The sequence below is a fragment of the Anopheles aquasalis genome, chromosome 2, assembly GCF_943734665.1.
Source record: "Anopheles aquasalis chromosome 2, idAnoAquaMG_Q_19, whole genome shotgun sequence".
NCBI lineage: Eukaryota > Metazoa > Arthropoda > Insecta > Diptera > Culicidae > Anopheles > Anopheles aquasalis.
Window position 1 is genome coordinate 61,123,147 of NC_064877.1, and position 10,000 is coordinate 61,133,146.

Here is a 10,000-nt window from a genome sequence, read left to right on the forward strand (position 1 = left end):
AGCAGCCCATTTTCGATTGAGACGCAAAATCAGGTCAGTCGGATGTGGGTTTGCCAAATGAAGCGTTCATTTGTGAGACAGCTGGTTGCCAGGAGCGCTAGATGTAGCAGCAGCAGCAGCAGCAGCAGCAGCAACCTTCAACCTTCTACTAAATATCAGGGATTGAACTTTTTGAACAATTAAAATGCTTTTAAAAGACTAACGAGACCATCTCCGCAAATGTTTGAAAATGGTTTCTTGAAGAAGCAAACTGCGTCACGTGAGTCTTAAAAACCTCCTCTATTATCCTTTGTCTTGTCTTAGATTTGATTCCAGAACCAAAACTAGATCTTGTATATTCATTGCAACCAGTTGCTTCATCTCCATGAACTTCTCCAAACACTAAACGCTGACGAGTGTACTGATACGAGTGACAAGTAAACGATAATGTGCTGCCACATCGCCATATGACACCTTGAAGGACACCTCATTGATTGCTCAATCCAACAACACCCAGAATGGCAGAGTCTTTCACCGAAGGTCTAGCAGCAACGACGCTTGCAGCATAAATAAAATAATATTTTCTCACTACTCCCTCACCACACCCGGCACTGGCACCCTTGGCTTGGCTTCTCCTGGCGTGCAGTTTGCGGTTGCCGGTTGTGTATATTGAGCTTCGGTCGGGAAGTGAGTTTGGTGGTGGTTTTCTGTGGGCGATCCTGGCTAAACCGAAGAAACCAATCCCGAAAAGAGAAAGGGAAGAAGGGGAAAAGCCACAAGACGATGGCCGACTACGGGAAAAGCGGGGCTGGAATGCCCTTCTCAACACCTAGAATAGACCACTCGATGAATGAACGGTTCCGCCTTTTGGGGAAGAACGGGAACCCTAATCGGCAGCTCAGGTCAGCAAAAACTTTATCCTTTCTTGTGCCAAGGAAAGGAACTTCACCAAACCACTCATACTCATCAATAATGGTTAGCTACAGCGGTGTGCGGTCGTAAGTGTGGTGTTGTAAACTCGGGGACAGAAACCTCGGGAAAGTAATAATTATCTTTCGATTGGGTGTAAAACTACAACCCCGATACCGAGTGTGTGTCTGGACAATTGAATGTACGCCAAGTTGTGCAACGAGTATCGTGCTGGGTGAGTCCATGAGAAACCCTCACCTGTATGACAGTAATTAATGGTTGATTGGTCGCTTGAAGTGCTTTAATTGAGTTTTAAATGCCCAAGTGGTCAGTGCAGATCCATGGACGAATACGATTCCTGCTGCTTTTCAGCCCTGCTGGCCATGAAATCCGATTCTTGACCAACTGAACCGAGGTGCGCATCTCTTGAGGTGTCTTTCTCGAGGCTGTAGGCCACATGGATATTGTGTGGATATGAAATCGGATTTTGCACTCCCTTCGCTAACGCTCATTACAGGCAATCCGTGACGAACCAACCCAATGGAGAGAGATTTTTTGTTAGAATGAAAAGCCAAGTCGAGAGGCACGACCCTTAAGGCGTCTTTTACTCCCAGTTTGGGCCAATCTGTGGCAACCGAGAAGCCACAAAACTGTAACCAAAATGGGCGCACAACGGGGCACCCCCACCCGTTAGATGCTGCGACGCTTTAGGAGATCACAGGCCACCCGAGGGCGTGCCACCAGAATGGAGCTGTTGGCAACTCCCCGGGCAACCTCCGCAGTTGCTCCTTTGGTTTCGCACTCAATCTCCACCGCGGGTTGTCCTGTTTATGGCCCTAGGAACCCCCGCCGGTGGTGGTGCTGCTGCTGTTAGGGGCGTTGCTCCAGGCCCAGTCCAGGTCCAGTCGTCAAAAGTCGTCGTCATTTCGTTAAGGTAATAATCACCTCAGGTGGATTAATCACGGGCGAATAAATAAATAAGAGGCTCAATTTATTAAGTGTCAGTAAGTGGTTCATTAGCGCGAGGGCTGACTGGAACTGTCTGCGAGATGGGGAGAGCCTTGGAGTGCGCTCGAAACGCGCCTAACGCGACCACTGGAACCGCCTCGCTGGCGCTGTATCATTTGCCTGCTCGGTGTTCTGGAGTGAATGCTAGTTTGTGCGCGCCAATCGGTCGACCGTGCGGGATGAAAGTGGCACCGCCGCCACCCCCATCACGAAAGAGACAAGCGACTAGATTGGTGGTTTTGGAGAGATAGACCTCTGGTTGGCACTCGCGGCACTGGCGAAAGTAATGAAGAAATTAAAGTCGTTTCTTGCCTTGTACCTTTTTGCGCACCCGCAATCATTACCACCATTGCGGCGTGGCGAGTCCGTGAATACTGGAGGCTGTATCGACACCCAGCCCCCCGACCACATTAGTCCGTTTGCCGGCCGGTCGCACTAAAGGAAAACCCCGTTAAAAGGCGTTACCGTAAATCAATTACCGGGTGGAGCGGCAAGCGGCCATCGGGTGTCGACCGAAAGGACCCAATAATGATAAATTATTGACCAGCAACCGGGGAGGGGATGGGTGTGGAGGGTGCACGGTACCACCCGCCAATTGGGTGCTTGGTTTGTAGCTAACGAGCGAGCGAGCGAGCGTGAGCCTCCTTCTCCGGATCATCGCGATCGACGATCGCAAAACAACGACGCCGCCACTGATTGCGATCAGCTAAGATGGCAAGCTGGTGCTCTGGGCGTTCGATGTGTGTTGGATTACTCGATCGGTTCGACGCTGCCAGTGCTTTCATCTTTGCGCATCCCATCGGATGTCTGAGCATACACATCTGTGGGAACAACATTACTGCCGGCTCTGAAGCATAAAAGTTGACTTTATTGCTAGATTTGCTGTTGTATTTGGAGTATTATGAAGCACTTTATAGACACCTCTACTGTCTCCAGCGGGGAGTTTTTGCGGCGCATTGATTTGACACTTTTTGGTCGCAACAATTGGATGCCAAAGGAGCACGCGCGTGTATGTGTTTGTGTGCTCCCCAACAACCAACTGAAGATCGTTAATTGGACGCACACGGATGGTCGGCACTTTTTCGTTTCTAATGATCCCCGGCTGCTGCTGCTCGCTCACTCTCTCTCTCTCTCTCTCTATCTCTCTTTTTTCACTTGCTGCCCTCCCTCTCCTCCTCCTTCGAGGAATACTCGATCAGAACGATCATTCACCGGTGGAATAAAGGGATGGTGAAGGATGGAGAAGCGCCGAGACTGATTGGAATCGGATCGAAAAGCAAACCGTTCACCATGATGGTTCACCAGAGAGAATAAAGGAGAGAGCTCCCCAGCATACCTCTGGCAGCATAAACTGACAAAAAAACACATAAACAAACAAGAAGATAAAACAGGAAGACGGGGGATGACGGTGCAGCCTCCCCGAAAGGGTGGAATCGCATTCGCAACAAAAGGGTAGCTACGCCGTCGACGCCATCAAGCCGCCCATTTTGCTGCGTTTTCCGAGAAACCGCGCGCTGCCGAGTCAAGTGTCGCGTCTTCCTCATCGTCGTCCCCATCATCATCAACCTCATCTTGGTCATGGCCTCCGTGTGCATGTGTGTGCCAGCGCTGGCAGGCCGGCTGGCCGGCCGGCCGGTCCCGGTGACTAATTAAGATAATTAACGTTTTAATTCCCCATTAAATACGTTCCAATTAACGATGGATTTATAGTGTTTCGATCATTATGTGTTTCGGATCGTCTTCCGATCATCTTCCGTTCCGAGGTGGCGATGGTTCGGCTTGATAGCGTTGCGTGCCAGCGACGACGACGACGACGACGACGACGACGACGACGATGGACTTTTCGGAAGTGTTCACCAATCCGGCGGTGATCAGGCAGCTCCGGGCTGGTTGTCGGGTCCGTCTCCGGGGGCGCAGTCTCATTACTGCTGGCCAACTAAAAATGGTGCAGCAATTAGTCCAGTGGCCAGGTCCCTGGTTTGTCGATTCGTCGTCGTCGTCGTCAACAGTTGGGATTAACCTTTTCTTCTCTCTATCTCTCTCTCTCTCTCGCTCTCCCTCTGTTTGCGTTGCTTCGTTCCCTCCTCCTCGTAAAGTTTTTGGATCGCAAGGGGTCTGCGGTTTGACTTTTTTGGGGGGGCTGCAAGGGGGATTGTTTTCGATCTCGATCGCCTTCCCTGGGCGTGATGTAGTGTGTAGTGGACAACTAATTAAGAGAAGGGAAATAAATTGCCCCTGGCGACCTGGGTGTGTGTTTTTGGTGACTATTTGTTGCGGAAGGTTTTTAATTGAACGCCAACGCGCCGATCCGAAGAGAGCCCGTATTCCATATTTGATTCGTCGTGGGTAGTGCTGCAGCAGCAGCAGCAATCGCAGTTGAAAGCTACCAGTTGGCCAGATTAGCGCATGTTGCTGGGAGCATTCGAAACCACTAATGGAAAACGATTTGTAAAGTGGCGGATGGACGTGATTGGGATTGGAATTGGGATTGTCTGGAATTGGGAGTTCCCAATTCTGGTGATTCTCTCGACAAATCACTCGCCACATATCCTTTCTAGGACCCTGTGTCTAGTTTGCCTAATATCCGATGCATCTGTATCCTCCTTCAGTTGCTGCTAGCTACCAGATGTATTTTCAATTGACCTTTCTAATCAACTGCCTGTAATGCAATCGCCTCTTGCCGCGTTGAATCGCGTTTGGCGCAACTTAGTACCTTCGAGAGGTTCTCGCCACCACTTACGATCGCCATTCGCTTGCCAGACGCGAATCAAGGAAGTTGCGGCAGCTGTGGCGGTCTAGCAGCAGTGGCAGCAGCTGCCGCATAACATCGAAAACGGTTTCATAAACGAAGCCCTAGCGAACAATACGGCTGTCCGCCCGTTTTGATTTCCTCTTTCGGTCACTTGAGGCCACGTCGATGGTACTTCAGGACGGGGGCATGCCACTCATAGTCCAACGGAAACCACTTCCAGAAGAGTGATGCTGCTTACGCTTTCATTTGCTCGGCCAACGGAAGCGGAGTTCACCGTTTTACAGCCCTTGCGGAACGTTTGACATCCGTCATTAGTAATTGAGAAGCTGCGATCATTCTTTGCAGGCGCGACTAATGATGGTGGGATTTAAATAAACCCCTTTTCATCCCTTTCCAGTCAGTGACGTCATCACAGTCTCGAATCGGTTCGATCGGTGGTGGCGGATGGCTTTGGGTGCACGGTCACGCCACACCCATTATCAGCCCCACGACGCTAATCATCGATGACCATAAACTGGCGGGCTGGTTGGCTGGTGGCTGGCGAGATCGTGCCATGCCATGGATCGTGGTCCCCAAAAACAACAACAGCAACGGGACGGTGAAAAAACACAGAAGCGAATGTACATTTTTAATGTCGCGCTAATTAGGAGCATTATTAATTAATTCATTGATAGTCAGTAGAGTGCGTTTAATGAAGCGATTCCATCCCAGTGCTGGCTTGGGTGGCGCTACCTACACACCAGCCATTCTCCTGCACCAACCGTTCGCTGCAACTGGGTTCGGTTCCTGGGGCACTGAAGGCCCCTCATGCGCCACCATTAGCTGGTAAAGTGCATCAGCGAAGGCGAAGGCACACCGTACGTGCTCTGGTCGCTGCTCGTCAACCTCGTGACTTGTCGTCGTCGATGGTCGTCGATGGCATCGGGTAAACGGCCGAACACCAAAGCGGAGATCCCAAAATGCAAGCGCAGCGGCTGATATGATGAATCGCGATCTCTGCTGCTGCAAACCGTGCGGATGGAAGGCATGGTGTCAAGGGCAACCATTCTTTGGATTCTTTTCGCTCGCTCGCTCGCTCGAAACCCTTCCTGCTGTGAGCGTAGACCGCGAAACGCAGACCGAGCAGCTCTCGGCAACAGCAAACGAAGATGATGGAGACATGGGGCCGAGCAAAAAGCGGAAAGAAGAAAAAAAGAGGAAAAAGAAGTGCTGGAGGCTACTTGTTAGTAGGAAAAATAAAGACGGTCCCGGTAGCGGCCACGCGAAAGGCTAGAACAGCTGCGGGGAGGCTGGATGGTTCGCTGGATGGTCGCGCGAATTATTAATGAACTTATCATTCTTGTTTTCAATTAAACGCCGGCAGCGGCAGCAGCAAGGCGTGTTGCACCGCGAGGGCCTCGAGCGTGTGTGCGATCGTCCTCCACAAATCCCATGCACCCTCTTCTCTCTCTCTCCCTCTCTCTCTCTCTCTTTCTCTCTCTCTCTCTTTCTCTCTCTCTTTCTATCTCTCCGTCTGGTGTCGGTGCAGGTGGGTAACGATGCACATGCACAAATTGGCACTCAATTCCAGCTCAATGTGTCAGGCTTTGGCCTGGCGGCCAGCAGGGAGAGGCAGCAAACTTCGCGGTAATGCGTTGCTAGCTGCCAGCTCCTGATGCTGATGCTGTTGGTTGCTGCTGTTGATGTTGAAGGCAAACAATCAATCTGCGGGGTTGTATCTGTAGCCAAAGGGTTTGATGGATCACGTTTGGCGCAGCAGTTGAAGCAGCAGCAAAAGTGGAGAATCGGCGGAAGGTGCGGCGGTTCACGGTTCCGTGAGTCAAACGTCATTATCCATCAGACGCGCGATATGTTGCGGAGTATAAGGGCAGCATCGAGGAGTTGCGAACATCACAAAGAGGTTTGCAAAATGCAGCGTAAAGTACATTTAAAAATGAGGCAGATTGCTGGTTAGCTAATTAAGGGGGGACTTTGGTATTTAATTTTTTTTTGCGACACATATTTTTAACATTTTTTACTGAATGCTGATCCTTTTTTGATGATGTAGAAGAGAGACAACAGATATAGATCAGATGCCACACGTTATGTATAGAAGGTGATCTTCAATCATATACTTCCTCTGACGTTTTCGTAAGCTTGTGTTTTTGAATGCTGATCCTTTCAAGAACATTGTGTAATTTTTTTGGATCAATCGAAGCAAAACTGACACAGATACAATTTTTTTTAAATCCGCGTTTCATACTAGGCTCCATGCACCTCGTTACTTTGAAAAGCGTTTCCGAAAACCAATGTTTTCAAAGTCGGTGCCCTTTGTACTGTAAAAACTACTCGACTGATCGATTCGAAATGTTTAACAAATAATCTGTTCACTTGCTGCCAGGTAGCCCAGCCGTGGTTTCATGAAGATTGTTGATACTTTTTTTTTTAAATAAATCTTTAAAAATCGTGTTTTTAGGCCAAATGACAAAAAGCATCACTTTTTCAACTTCAAAAATCTGCCAAAAATCGAAAAATAACAAATTTAACAAAAACTTGACGGGACTTCCTAGATAATCTTATAATCTTCTTAACGAATATTTGATTTGTTTCAAATGACCCGTCATGTCGCAACGCTTACCAAAATTTGATGCCATGGATTAATTTTTCAATGAATGTTGCTCAAAACAATACCAACTATGCTTCAAAAGTTGTAGGTTAATATGCTATCTACTTGAAAAAAATAACATTCAATGGTTACGTCCAAAACAATCGTCAAAAACGGGCCTTTTTTGACCCAAAATTACCGAAGTGCCCCTTAATAAAAAGTACCATGTTTTAAGAGGAAACTAATAAGAGTATTGGTACATTTTTAACTTCTGGTGTAATTTTATGCTCCTCCTTTTCAATCATTTTTCCTGCAAATCTGTTTAGCAAAACGTTTATCAAGCTTTTATGCGGTAAACAGTGGCCGACATTCATTAGCATAAAGTAGAAAAACTTGTTTCCTTTTTTGGATTTGCACCCCTTTCTTGCTCTCCCCGCATGCATGCATGCTCCGCTGCTGTCTAGCAGGTAGAGATAGCGTTATCCTCGATCCTCACCACGACGGGGGGAGATTTGTTTGGGACCGGCGCTTATCTTGAAGCGTGTCGACCACATTTCACATGCACAAAAGGTCACACACATAGTCACACCCGACGAGCTCGAGCCACTAATGAACACACTCATCCCCTCCCCCCTTTTTCCCCCCCTTTCCGTCGCACTCGGCCAAGAAAACGGATTAATTAATTAATATTCATCATTTTGACAAAGCTGACGGATGTCCGAACGGTCCACCGAACGCGGACACGCAGACAGCAGGGAGGAGGGGGTCTGCTCGCGTTTCCAGGAAATGGAGCAGCTTCTCAACTGACTGTCACAGACAACGGTGGCCGTTCGGTTGTTCCCGGGTTCGGTTCCGAAAGTGTGCCGTCAACAGTGCACTGCGAGGCCAACCCGACAGCGACAGCGACTGCGGTCGATAGTGACGATGATGATGATGATGGCGACGACGACGGCGACATGCTTTGTAATGATCTGCGAACCATCCCTTCTGCACCAGCCCCGAAAAAGGAAGGAAGGAAGGAAGGACATTCATACGCCACTAATTAGCCAACTTTCTGAAATGGACTGGAGGGGGAGGAGAGGGGTTGGAATGGAATGGGCTGTGGGTGCTGTGGCCAAAATCAAACAATTGCACTAATTATTTCCCATCATCGCGCTCGCTCGCTCGTTGTACGGTGCGGATGAGGCCGAGCTGCATCACCGTCATCATCATCATCATCATCATCGTGGCTCGACGGAAGGGCGGCTCTTCCTTGGCTCCGACTCGGGGCGAATCAGAAACCGGCGGAAGGTTTACCGAGAGAGAGAGGGAGGAGTAGTGGGAAGGTCGCCCGTTCACTAATTGAGAAAATGGGATATCCTCCTTCCGAGCAGTGATTGTGGATCACCCCAAACACCTTCTTTTCCTCACCATCCCCCCCTCCATCCGGGGGTGTTATGTGTTTCTTCCTCCAGAAGCCGCTCGAGCGCCGCCAGAAACTCTTGAAACTTTCAATCAGGTGGCGATATGTGAGTGAGCGAGTTGAAGCGGAGGAGTGGGTGGAAAAAATCATCGGAAGCCTCCTCAAAGTGTATGTGAGTAAGAGGCGCCAGGGTTCGTCGTTTGTTGAGGCTGCGCTCTTCCTCCCTTTTCTGGGGATTCCTTTTTTCTCCTCTCGATCCCGATCCAGGCGAGGCGGAGCAGCACCATAGATGCTGGTACTCTACGCGAGGGTTCAAGTTTCAGGCTGTACGCCGCTCCGCTCCGCACCGTACCTCGGCGTCGACGAGTCCCGGCGGACAACGATGGCGGCTGCTCACTAATTGGCTTCATTTATTAGACTTCTGGGCACACAATGGGCGCTTGGGGGCTGCCGGTGGGAAGGAATGGAACGGGGGTTGATACGGGTTTTTGCCCCGAGCGAAGCACACACATGCACACACAGTTGGGTGGCGTTTTCTCGCGCTTCCCATGCATGCCAGGCATCGCCAGGCAAACATTTCACTCACTTGTCGTCATCGTCATCATCAGCTAGCCTCACCGTCAGCCATCCTTTTACCCCCCCCCCCCCCCAACCCCTCCTGCCCTGGCTTACATGTGTTCGTCGTTGCTGCTGCTGCTCCGGCAGGCTCTTAAGGGCTTAAGGCTTTAATTAATTAATTGATCGAATCGATACCGCCACCCTGCACCTCACCCTTTTCTCATATATGCTCAACACACACATGTGCACGCACGCTGGCAATTGTTTGGCGCATACCGGCCACCATTCAACAGCGTCAGAGTCAGCCGCTCGGTCGCTCGCGTTCGTTCGTTCTCGTCTGGCGGCAGACGGTCTGCCGGAAGGCGTCGATAGCGCACCTACGCATCCGGAGGGGGGGGAAGGAAGATGGAGGAGCCCGGTAATGGAGCTTTTTCCACTTCGTTACTTTGGCATACGATACGAGGCGCTTCGATTGCTTCCTCCGTCTTCTTGTTTCACAGCTAAAGCAGCAGCGGCAGACACTTTAGAAGGACAAGGGCAATCCTTGTAGCGAGCGAGCGAGTGTGCGAGCTCGTTGTTTTTATTTATAAACGCCACGCAGTAGAGCTTTAGCGGGGCCGAATTTTTGGCGCATTCGTAACTTTACTTGCGTGGAAAATCCCGCAGAGATTATGCTAGTCAGTTCAAACAGTATTAAAAACACTTTTAGATCGATTTTTGGGCAAACACGCTGCCATTTTGATTGTTTGTTTCGGTTTTGTCGGCTATTAAATACTTACAGTTTTATTTTTAATTTTTTAATTAAAAA

The 10,000-nt window shown here is 49.7% G+C and overlaps 1 protein-coding gene across 2 annotated transcripts in view; it reads left to right on the forward strand.

The window, feature by feature from the left end:
• LOC126569865 (LIM homeobox transcription factor 1-alpha) overlaps positions 1-10,000 on the forward strand; it is a 158,025-nt gene that overhangs the window by 72,349 nt on the left and 75,676 nt on the right. The window lies entirely within an intron of this gene.